Below are 12,929 nucleotides of genomic sequence, written 5' to 3' on the forward strand. Positions count from 1 at the left end.
CTCTGCCTGAAACGACCAGTTTTGGACGAACGCTATCCGTGGTTCTCATACTATACACAGTTTGTAGTGTTAAATCTGGTAACAGATTTGTTTAAAAATGCAGAGAACAAAATGTTTACTGAAATTTTATTTTTTCATTCATGACCTTCGTTTTTTTTTTACTTTCTTATATAGCGCCATTAATTCGATATCGCTTTACAGCCATTATCGGCACTGTCCTCAAGGGGCTCACAATCTAAATTCCCTATCAGTATGTCTTTGGAATGTGGGTGGAAACCGAGAACCCGGAGGAAACCCACGCAAACACGGGGAGAACATACAAACTCCTTGTAGATGTTGTCCTTGGTGGGATTTGAACGCAGGATCCCAGTGCTACAAAGCCATGGTGCTAACCACTGAGCCATTGTGCTGCCCCTTTTACTTCCTTTATCTTCCATAAAAAATATAGAAAACTATAATGTAACTCAATACACGAAATAGGTTTGGCTTTAGTCATTTATAACATAGCTCGCAAGACTATGACACCGTCCGATCATGTGGTTTCGGCAGCTCCGTTTATACGTTGGCCTTTCTCAAAGAGAACAAGGTGCAGGAAACCATGGCTCTGTGAGCGGACAAAGCAGCCGAACAATACCAATCCTCTGACCATGGGCTGTGATTATTATTACTGTATGTAGATGATTTCTCACATGAAGATATACTTGACACATTTGTACATTTATCACAGGATAAAAATAACACTATTCATCTGGCATTTTATAAAGCACCGTCTTATCAAATATGCTTCTCAACATAGATCCAAGTGAGTGCACGTGCTAAAAATACTTCCAATCCTGTGTAATAGAAAAGTTTTCTATTCTATTGCTGTGAGCAAAAACTGCTGTGTCCCTGGTTGACCAGTTCGATCAGAAGCCAAAGCGGACATGCTGCAGCAAGTTAGCCAGTCCTTCAAAAATCAGAATACATTATAGTGAATTAAAAAAAATAGAGGCCTTTGAAGACAACCTATTTTTTACCTAAGAATCACTCCTCAAATCAAAATTTTTATTCTCTTAATATACAGCTGTGGTAAAAATTAAGAGACCACCACATCAAAGCCCTGTAATGGGCAGCCCAATCTCCAGACCTGAACCCCATTGAAAACCTCTGGAATGTAATCAAGAGGAAGTAAGCCATCAAAGAAGAACTGCTTACATTTTTGCACCAGAAGCAGTGTGAAAGACTGATGGAAAGCATGCCAGGACGCATGAAAGCTGTGATTAAAAATCATGGTTATTCCACAAAATATTGATTTCTGAACTCTTCCCGAGTTAAAATATTAGTATTGTTGTTTCTAAATGATTATGAACTTGTTTTCTTTGCATTATTTGAGGTCTGCAAGCAATGCATTTTTTTTAATTTTGACCATTTCTCCTTTTCAGAAAATAAATACACAATTCATCGCTTGGAAATTCGGAGACATGTTGTCAGAAGTTTATAGAATAAATGAACAATTTACATTTCATTAAAAACTATACCTATAAAGGAAAAATCAGACAAACTGAACATTTTGCAGTTTTCTCTTAATTTTTGCCAGAGCTGTATTGCAGTCATCATATCATATAGAACTGTGTACTTACAATTGCTCATTTTGCCTTTCTACCCAGCTAATTATTTTCTTTTCCATTAAGTCTATGACATCACGTGATGAAAAACTGACTAATTGAATCCTTCTATGCTCTATGTAGAAACAGGAGGTCAATTTTCCCTGTATGAGTCACAAGTCACTGCAAAAGTCCCTGGCAGGGGGAGGAGCATGTTTGAGATGTCCCATTGAGCATGTTTGAGATCCTCTGGATCGGAGTAAACAATAGTGTAGTGTGATCAAGTTCCTGCCAATGTCCAGCATCTTCCCACAGCCATTGAAGAGGAGAGGACCAACACTCCACAGGCCACAATCAACAACCGGATCAACTCTATGCGAAGGAGATGTATTGCACTGCGTGATACAAATGTTGGTCATATCAGACACTGACTGGTTTTCTGACCCTCTTGGACCACCCATACAGTAAAACTGCACATTTTAGAATGGCCTTATTTGTGACCACCCTAAGGCTGGGTTCACACTGCGTTGTGTGAACCCGTTTAACGGACTACGTTACACCGCGGCATAACGCGGTGTAACGTAGTCCGTTAACGCTGCCATTACAAGCAATGGCGAGCGCATCGCTAGCACACGCCCACAATGGGCGTGCGCTAGCGATGTGCCGTCATTGAGTGACGGACCCGAGACGCCGCCTGCAGCGTTTCCGGGTCCGTCACTGCTAGCTCGCCGCTAGCGCAGATGGAGCTAGCAGAAGCTCCATCTGCGTTAGCGCTGTGCAAGTGCCGGCACTTGCGTTAGTGCAGTCCGTTTAACGGATATGTTGAACGGACTGCACTAACGTAGTGTGAACCTAGCCTAAGGCCCACCTGTGCAATAATCATGTGTCTAATTTGCAGCTGGATATGCCACACCGGTGAGGTGGATGGATTATCTCGGCAAAGGAGAAATGTTCACTAACACAGATTTAGACAAAACTGTGAACAATATTTAAGAAAAAAAAGCCTTTTGTGTCCATAGAAAAAGTCTTAGATCTTTGAGTTCAGCTCACTAAAAATGGGAGCAAAAAAAAAGGGTTACATTTATTTTTTTGTTCAGTATATTAATAGGATAAAAACTTTGATGGGAGTGATTCTTTAAATGCATGAATTTTTGGCTTGATTCATTTTTGAACTTGAGGGTCATTTTAAAAAATGGCACCTTTTGGCTTGTACAGGCTCTTTGTGTCACTGCAGGTTGCCGAATCTGTGATTAAGGCCGGTGTCACACTTGCGAGTGCATCAATACTCGGCACTGCCGCCGGCACTTGGGACCGGAGCATGCGGCTGCATAGAAATACATGCAGCTGAACGTTCCGGTCCCGAGTGCTGGCGGCAGTGCCGGGTATTGATGGATGCGAGAGACTCGTGAGAGTTTCTTACATTGCACTCGCAAGTGTGACCCCGGCCCAAGGTCGTTCTGACAGGGAGTCAGTACACCTCACCTACCAAAAAGCTCCTTCTCTTTTAACTAGTTCAGGATCGGGCCATTGTTCCCCTCCCCCATTCCTGACCAAGCACAATTTCTGGATTTAACAAACATGCACTTTTACTAGCTGTAAAAAAAAAAAAGTTATTTTCTGGATATTCAAATAACTGATCACGATGAATGGGGTTTAAATTTTTAATTCTTGTGTTTTTTGTTATTTTTATTTTTATTTTTTAAATGTATTTATTGTTTACGACCATAATGGGTCACTAAAACATTTCATATTGCATTCACCTTTACCTTCTAAATCATGCAATTTTTTAAGCCGATTCTGTTGTATTCCGCTGATTGTGTTTTGGGATCACTTGTAAAGTAAATTGATTGTGTGCTCGCTGCCTGCAACAAACGATGAATTCATCGCTTTTAACATCTGTCTTGATTGAAGCCGTTTGAAATGATTTTCTGACATAAGCTCAACAATTGGTCAAAACCTGTAATCAGAGTATATGATTATTGATCACGTAGGCTTAGCATCGCATAGATTGGGCAGTGAAATGAAACATCAAAGTTTTATTCTGAATAACCTATGCAGATGTATCCATGGCTAACTGAGCAGACGTCTCACTGCGCTACGTAAGGAGTTTCCCAAAGTGCTATCCATAGGAAAAACTGAGAAATGTTACTCCGTTGGCCCGTTCAGATGACTTTTACCACTGACCGAATTCTACGCTTAAAAAAAAATACAGCACCAGTCTCATCCATAAGTTGGATCACAATTAACTATTCAGGTCTATGGCTTTGTAAAAAAAAAATTGGATCCCATAAAGATCAGACGTATTGCATCCAATTTTAACAGCTACATTGCAGTTCTTAACTTAAGAAACTGCTTTTGATGTTGTAAATTTTAATCACTGCTGATATATAAAAATGAATGCCATAAAGATCCCGTACAGATTTTAATCACTGCTGATATATAAAAATGAATGCCATAAAGATCCCGTACAGACTGCATAAGAATAAAAAAAATGATTTTTAATACATGCGTGAGAGACAAAAGTGAAGTTTGCCATGAAGCTGACTAGTAGAGCACCATCTGTACTATTAGCGGTATCTACATCGGTAGGTATAAGTATGGGATGCGTGGTGGCGCAGTGGATAGCACTGTCGCTTTGCACTGCTACAATATCTGCTCCCATGTCTGTGTGGGTTTCCGGGTAATCTGCTTTCACCCCAACACCAAATTGAAACCCAAACATAGACCACACAAAAGTAATCTAGGGAGACCCAAAATAGTAGTAGACCCAAAAGGAGGAAAAAGGAGGTTTTTTTGGGTAACCCGTGTTTTGTCTTTGCACATTTATAACATTATATATTTTACATATTTCTTATTGCACCTAGATTGGACCTGGACTATTTATCTTATCTTATCCACTTGGGTTTTACTAGTACTATAATATTGTATGTGGCCATCACTATTATTTACCTACTTTACATTTTTAATTTATGAACTTGGTTGCTAAGGAGTCACTCTGCCTTGTTCTATACCTTTTTAGTATTCACCTGTATCATTATTTTCATTTTTTTTAAAAACTCCTTTTATCTGATAGATCAATAAATACCGTATTTAAAATTGTATTTTGGGTTGTGTACTTCCCTTCTTTCGGGTCTTCAACCACCACATTGGAAAGCACAATAAATAATAATATGGAGTCATGCTATATTAATTCATAAAAATGCACGAGGCCTTCGTGTAATGATCTTCATGATCTTCGCCTAATGTACAAAAGCAACAACGCAGAAAATATTAACACAACACACTAAGGGCTCGTATTTCCTGTCCACGTGCGATCTGACAAAACATCGGATCGTACTCTATGGGGCAGTGCACACGTCAGCATTCTCGATTTGCATCCGATATTCAGATTGCACTTGGCCATACAAGCAAATGACTGTTGAAAAAATTTTCACGGACTGAGAATGGAGAAGATGGAGAAATCTTTTTTCATCATTTTCTCCTCATCCAAGAAAATCAGATCACACGGTAATCAAACTCTGATCGGAGTGTGATTAGCCTAATAGGCCCAATTTTCTCAAATGAGAGGAAATACGCAAGTGTGACCCTGGCCTTAGCGTAGGCCATCAATAACAGATCGGTTTGGGTCCGACAACAGTCCACTGTAGCTTAGCTCTTACAGAAGTGACGCACTCAAGCTGCGGCGCTCAAGGACGACCACAAGTGAACAAAGCCATAAACTTCCAACTCTGTGCGCGGAGTACATCCGGCTGCCGCAGGAGCTGCTAACAGATCCAGAGCAATCTGATATTGATGACATATCCTAGGAAGTGCCAAAAAAAAACCCATTAACATAGCGCCAGCCAATACAATGGTTGCTTGCCCTGCACTTGTGTTGCAAACATGCAAACAAATAATATTCCCATGTCATATTCCGGACCCATCTGACTTACTGTGGGTTAATATGAATGACTTTTATAATGAGCTGAAGAAAGGAAATCGAATCCTCGATACAGACGCAAAGCTAGGATCTGGCAATGCCAGTTACGTTGCCTCCAGTTACGCTGTATGAGTGACCTAGAAATGGAAGAAATCCACTCCAACTATAAAAGCAAAAGCTTTCAAACAGGAAAACATCTAATTCTTACTGACAGGCAATTTATTCCAGGAAAAGAAAAATAAGAGAAAACAGAAGACAAAAAAGCAACAAATCTCAGCAAACGACCTGGGACTATCAGCAACGCAGAAGCTTATTCCCTGAACGAACCAGTCTGAGGTCAGAAGGTGTCATGAACTCCACACCAGCTATGATCGGTGTCAAAAGTTTGACATTATTATCATTTTAGAGTCATCAACCATTTATGATGGAAAATGTACACATCGAGTGGGATTTTAAAGGTGTTTCCAAGTGTTTATAGCTGAAGTGTCCATATATATTAGTGGAAAACTGCCAATCGTGCCAATTTCGGCAAATATCTAATGTGCGTGTGGGTGTTACGTCCCCACCCAACAGTGAGTGTGAAGGAAAAGAAAGTTCTTGGGTAATATGTCACTGCCAAAGTGTCTGACCATGGCTTATCCATACATCTACATACACACGCATGTACAGTGTACTGGGGAAAACGAAGAAATTGCTGAGTGCTGATCAGTTGTTTTCCTAAAGATCGACATTATGAAATGATGATGAGGCCTGAGGCTCTACTCAACTGCGGTGTGATGGTTCCTGTCAAGATCTTTTATTCCCTCCACTAACTTATATGGGGTCCATCATAATTTTTATTTCTGCAGGGAGTAGCGTAGAACAAACAGATCATTTTACATATGAACGTGTTGTCTTTTTTTAGGTGGGTCCACTCCAAAGCCCACCTAACATATGCTTTTCTATGCCGTTCATATATTCAGGCTTTTTAGCATCTTTAAATAGCTTCAGGTTTCCAATGAAGCCAAGGGAATAAAAAAAGGGAGCAGACCATTTCTCTGGTGTTTTCCGCTCTGAATATCCTGTATACTTTAAAGTACAAGTCAATATGGAAGCTCAAAAGACACTCAATAGTCCTAGCAGTTTCTTCAATATTGAATGTATTTTTTTTTTTAAAAAAAGGTGCCACCAAAATCCGGGAAAAACTAAAAAATGTTAAAAAAGCATGGAAATGACCAGAAAAAAACCATTTCAAAAGATGATTAAGGAAAAAAACTCCTGCGTTTCCTATAGCATCTTCCTTTTGAAAAACATGTGAGGTTCGTCCACCTGAAAGAGAAGTTGAAAGCAATGACAAACTCCAAAATCTCTTAAAATATGCAGCACAAAGCCTGTGCAGCATCCTGTGTCTATGCAGTCTCATTGTAGCATAAAAACACTTTTCTTTACAGAGAATGATGTGCCATCACAAATGGGGAAAGTAAATTCCAAGAACACACTGCAAAAAAGTCACAGCAAAAATGCATGGAAAAAAAACAAAGCAAAAACGCCTTTTGTACTCAGCGTTTTTCCTGTCAAGAGGGAAGGTTTTGGGAGCAGAAAAAAAGGCTGCAAAAACGTGAAGTGTGAACATACCTTAAACTTAGCAATGGATGCTCTTCACAAGGAGATGAACGTGATCAACATTGATTTTTAACCCTACATGCTCAGTTATCAGCTCATTGGTGGCATGTTTATGTGGACTAGAGATTGAAAATTAGTGGCTAATTATCAACCTTTCTCAAGGGGCCTTTAGCCAGAATTCAAGTAACTAATAAACAGCTTCTCCAATGGACCAAGCCCTTCCATGTACAGCAGTATACGATCAGCCAGTCATCTGAATTTCCATCATGTCATTCTCGATACATGGCCAACTGGAGATTCCATCGGAATTAAAAGCTGATCATGTGTTTCTGAAGATAAAGACTGCCTTCATGTCATTTTAATCTTTTAAATATCTTTTTAAGTATGGCACTAAATAAACATGGCTGCTCTCATCTGAAAAAAAAGCCCCACTATTGCCCATGGGGTGTAAGAGCTACAGTAAGACGTCTCAGCGCCACCTAAGTAAATGTCTTCTTCTCTTTTTCATCTACGATGTATCAATTCATTATTTAGATCTGTTAATCCTCGGTAAGAAGAAAGTCAATAATGAGACTTCACCAAATACAAAAAAGCAAAGTTATAAGAGGAGAGCTAGATTCAACCGCGAGAGTCTCCATAATTACCATTATTAAAAGCTTCCAGTCACGCTGAGCAGATTGGCCGTTCCACTTTATTGTAGGCTTGTTGACTGCTCGTTTTCAACACTGTCACACATCATTTACATTTATTTTTTAACCTCTTGTACTATGGGTAAATTTCTGTGTTATTTTTAATTCTTTCTTTGTCCCTTAAAACAATTTTTTTTCCTCGTTAGTCCTGATAACATCTCCTAATGAAATTCCACTACTGTAATTTTCCTACACGGTCGTTTGGAAAAGGAAGCTGGCAGTAAAATTATACAAGTAATTTGTCATTATCGTTCTTGGCATCTAAAAATAATATTCCATGAGCTAAAGCTAGATCAAGATTAAACTTCATTACAGATCTGTTAAGGCTTTAAAAATAAATTGCGGGTGGCTTTCATCAACCACCGATGATCCGTCACAAGGTGTAGAGATTCTCACATACTTGAAAGGATTAATCTGATTACATTTCTATACGGTGTCACCGTGATTATTGGCTGAGCGTAAGAGATGTATAATACACAAAATAAGGCTCCAGCTACGTGAAGACTCTAGAGGTGGAGAGGATGTACAACCCTGTCCACATTACCACCTGTTCTTGAACACAAATCTATTAAGAAGCACTGTTGTCATCATCCCTCACAAGTTGAAGGGACTGTCAGCACAGTCATAGGCACTCAATGCTTCACGGCGCGGCCAATCAATTATACATACCTTCCCAACTGCTTGGTTTCCATCTATCTTCGTCCTTCTTTGGCTCTATGAGGCTAGAGATGGCAATCAAATAAGGGGATGGTGGCGATTGAGGGAAAACAAGCAGGTGGGATGGTGTAGTTAAATGATTAGCTGTGCCGTGAAGCACCGAGCGGCGGGACTTGGCTTAAACATTCTGTGTGGAGTCCCTTTAGTACTGTCTTTGGTGCACATATCAGTGGAGGAACTGCCTTTACTCTTATACCCTGTAATTTGTTGCATCAATTTTAAAGGGTTTATCAAACAATTTTTTATTTTTAAAACTCTATGTGATCTAATGACCTCTCCAAAGTAAAGCTTCGCTGGACAATAATTAGCCACGAGACGCCAAACACTCGATGGAGAAGCAAAATGCGCATCTGTGGGTTAAAATTATTTTTAAAGAAGACCTGTCACCTGGTCAACAGGCATTTTTACACTTGTTTTATCCCTGCTGCTCCGCTGAGTAATCAGTTTTTTTTTTAAGAATTCATAATATGGTTTAAAGGGAACCTGTCATGTCTGAAAAGGCAATTAACTTGCAGATATGGGATTAGTCTGCAGGTTAATAGCGTTCTAAGCTGTACAGCCACTGCACTGAAAGCCCGGCTACCAGGATGAAATTAACCTTATTCCTCCTGGGAGCCTCTGGCTTTCAGTTATAGAGGTGCGACCGGCTCTGTGGACTTTTTTTCTGGTCAAGTGGCAGCAGTGGTACTGTTTTTCTGTTGTGTGCTATGTGACTTCAGGCAAAGGAGCCATCAGACAATCAGGAGGAGGCGGCGGCACTGGGTAGGGAATAGAACTGGAGTGTCAGATCTACAACCTCATTGGCATATCAATTCAACCCTGATTTCTCAGTAATGGACAATCTTACTGGAAGTAAATGTGTTGCTGGACTCGTCATTGAAAGAGTTAACTGCACATATAAATAGTTTGGTGTGTGAAATCCTGCTGACAGATTCCCTCTAAGGCCTCTTTCACACTTCCGTCATTTGGCCAACGTCGCAATGCGTCATTATGGAGAAAAAACGCATCCTGCAAAGTTGCCCGCAGGATGCGTTTTTTCTCCATAGACTTGCATTAGTGACGCATTGCGACGTATGGCCACACGTTGCATTCGTCATACAACGGATGTGTCGTGATTTTGCGGCCCGTCGTGATGAAAAAACCTTCAATGTAATGTTTTTTCGTCCGTCGGAACCGCCATCTCCGACCGCGCATGCGCGGCTGGAACTCGGCCCCCTCCTCCCCGAAACTCATAATGGGCAGCGGATGCGTCTGAAAACTGCATCCGCTGCCCACGTTGTGCACTATTTGCACAATGTCTGTCGGGCCGACGGTTTGCGACGGCCCCGTACCGACGGAATTGTGAAAGAGGCCTAAGAAGTGATGATTTCTCCTACAATATGTTGATGGCAGTGGTTGAGAAATCCACTCACAGTGTCATCAAGCCTGGTGCATTGAGTCTAGATTTACTGATTTTGCTCTCATTGTCCTCCACTGTTTTTGCTACATCTGTGTGACATTTTTGGGCCCCACGTTGTAACCTTTCTCCTTGCGGAGCGTGATATGTCAGGCTCGGTAAAGAGTCATTATTGACTTTTAGGAATGCTACTTCCAATAAGTAGCACTAGAGTTCTAGCCTTCTTTCTCTCTTGAAGAGACAATTTTCACATTCATGGAGAGCATAGTGGCTCAGTGGTTAGCACTGCAGCCTTGCAGTGCTGGAGTCCTGGGTTCAAATCCCACCCAGGACAATATCTGCAAGGAGTTTGTGTGTCCCCTTTTCTGTGGGTTTTCTCCAAGTTCTCTGGTTTCCTCCCACACTCGAAAACCATACTGATAGGGAATCTAAATTGTGAACATCTATGGGGACAGTGATGATAATGTGTGCAAAGTGTTGTGGAATTAAGGGCGCTATATAAGTGAGTAAAATTATTAAATTAATTTGTTATGCAAAATCCTGTAATCCTTTCCTGTGACGACAAACTGTGGCTCCATTGATTTCCTTATGTTTTACTACAATTCAGGAGGTCTGAGGATGAAGGATATTGAAGCTTCAGTGAATGGTATCCAGGATAAATGTCTGAAGTCATGGAATTATTGAATTAATATTCTCGCTGCAACACCAATTATTTTGAGTTCTGTCACCCCTTCCATGCCTTGCCTTCTCTTTGCCCTCATTCATTCTCCGCCCATGAGGATCTGTCTTTATCTTTAGTTACTTCCCTAGTCTCTAACATGTCGTCTATGAGTTTCTTTTGGGTGGTAATCATGTTGCGGCTGCTTGACTTCATTTAATCAAATATAACAAGGAGTGAGACACTTTTTTTAAATTTTCTATCTTCTTGTTTATTAGCACTCATCAAGAACCAGTCTCACTCTCGTCCTACACGATTGACTGTATCTTCATTGCTGCCTTTCACCCAGAGAAGTTTTGATATCAGTTTCATGCATTCTGCTTTCATCAGCCACCTTAGCTTACTGACTTTTTCTTGTTTTTGGTAAAAATTGTATTTTCTGTACTGTAAATAAAATAATTTGTTAAAAGAAAAATCCCTAAAATATCAGTAACAAAATTATACACATTTCCAGAAGACAAATGATTATTCTATCAAACTCAAGACTTTTGGCACTATGGCCGATATGGTCATAATGGTAGAAGAACCCTTGTATTTGATTACCCTCCTCTTAATACCGGATATCAATTAGTAAAGAACAGAGAATTTAGGATTCCTTTATTACTGGCATGGGGACAAATAATACCGGCAAGTGGCAAGTCTACATAATGGAAACTACAGTTTATCCCAGTCTCCTAGCAAGAACCCTTAACAGTGTCATACAAGAATATTTCTCCTGAGACCAAGTGCTTACAAATGTCCCATTTTGGGAACAGCAATCATGCAGCCAGCTAACTGCTAATAAAACTAAATCACGGGAAAGAGCTGTCCTTATAAGAAGGAGACCTTAATAATATTTAAAATATAACGTGGCATTATGTGTCTATGTTTATGGCTCGTCCGCACTCTCCTGCGATAATCAAACTCCCAGACGCAGAATGTTTAATTTTCTAAAGAGGATCATTTAAGGGAAGCTTGAAGTGTGAAACCATTAGCAAAAAGGTTTATCTCCACTGCAACATTTTTTTTCAGACAAGCCCTACGCATTCACATTTCCACAATCAGCCTATAATATGCAGCAAGTTCTAGAGTCGGAGTTATTACATAAATTGGCCTTAGATGCACTGATTTGGTAATTAACTGCTATTTAGGGATGAAAAAGATAATCGGTGAGAATCAGCGGCTACATAATATTCTCTTAACAGCAATGTAATGGATCTATTAGAACATTTATCAGGAGTATTTAATAATTTATGGTCAGTAATTTACTATTTAGGTTAATTGAAACATTAAAAGTAGTTAAGAATTATATATAATTGTTTTCCTAAAAGTCTGTCTGTGTCAAGTATGGTACCTTAAAGGCATTTTCCACCACAGGGCAAACTTGTTAGGATGAGCCTCCGTTAACCGCTTCGAACAGTCATCACAAGCCTGCAAGCTTCTTAACAGAAGGGGACGAGAAACTAGTCGGCAAATGACCGCAAGTATGAAAATCCCATACAGCTGATCAAACCGGCTAGCAGAGGCTGATCCTAACAGTGTATATGTTACTCACTGTTTGCATTTGGCAACTGCTTACTGAAAGTTTGCTCTGGCGTGGAAAACCCCTTGACATAAGTGTTAACATACCAGTGTAGCTTTGAAAAAAAATCTGATAGGTTACCCCATATGCCAGTGAAGCAAGTGCTTAGTGGGCAGTCTTAAGATTGGGAAGTGCTCAGACTCTCTCCATAACATCAGCCTTCACAGTTTTTTGCTTTGGCATTCATCACTCTCTTCAGCACTGAAATCTTGTGCATGCGGAGTACTCTGTACTGGCGGACACAGTCAGAAAAGGGCCCCTGTGCAAGAACAATATATGGACCCTTTGCAGCCCAAGGGCTCCTAAAAATGCAAAATTGCCCCTGCTTCGGAGGTAAAAATGGGCCCCCTTACCTCTTGGGCCCCTTTTCGGCCGCACATGTTGCACCAATGATATGACCGCCACTGGTACTCTGTACTCTTCTTGTGCTAATTACCAATGACATTAGGATGTGCAAAATTTGAGATTGGAAGTCAGTGATGAATGTTGGGGCAGCCAATCAAAACACAAGGAGCAGTTCAAGGTAGGGTTAACGGAGGAAACCATGACCGTCAGTATCATCCACTGGGCACCATATAAAAATATACTCTCTTGCTTCCCAGATCTCTCTAAAGGAGCTCAATGTGGCACTTGTTGGATCATCTTGCAATGAGTGGGACCGACTGCCAGAGTGCAAGCTTTTGGGGTCAGAGTTCTTCTCACATAGACTTATGTTGTGCTAATTTCTGATCTCTAGTATTATAA

The 12,929-nt window shown here is 40.4% G+C and overlaps 1 protein-coding gene across 7 annotated transcripts in view; it reads right to left on the minus strand.

Annotated features, from left to right (window-relative positions):
• Positions 1-12,929, minus strand: part of PLCB4 (phospholipase C beta 4) — a 400,742-nt gene that overhangs the window by 250,793 nt on the left and 137,020 nt on the right. Inside the window, exon 1 of one of the 7 annotated variants that reach the window (XM_069768809.1) lies at positions 3,350-3,429. The exons of the other annotated variants lie outside the window; for them this stretch is intronic. The gene's annotated coding sequence lies outside the window, so the exon portion shown is untranslated. Of the gene's footprint in view, positions 1-3,349; positions 3,430-12,929 lie in introns of those variants that run through there. 7 annotated transcript variants of the gene reach the window in all.

This window comes from Ranitomeya imitator, chromosome 5, assembly GCF_032444005.1.
Source record: "Ranitomeya imitator isolate aRanImi1 chromosome 5, aRanImi1.pri, whole genome shotgun sequence".
NCBI classification, from domain to species: Eukaryota; Metazoa; Chordata; class Amphibia; order Anura; family Dendrobatidae; genus Ranitomeya; species Ranitomeya imitator.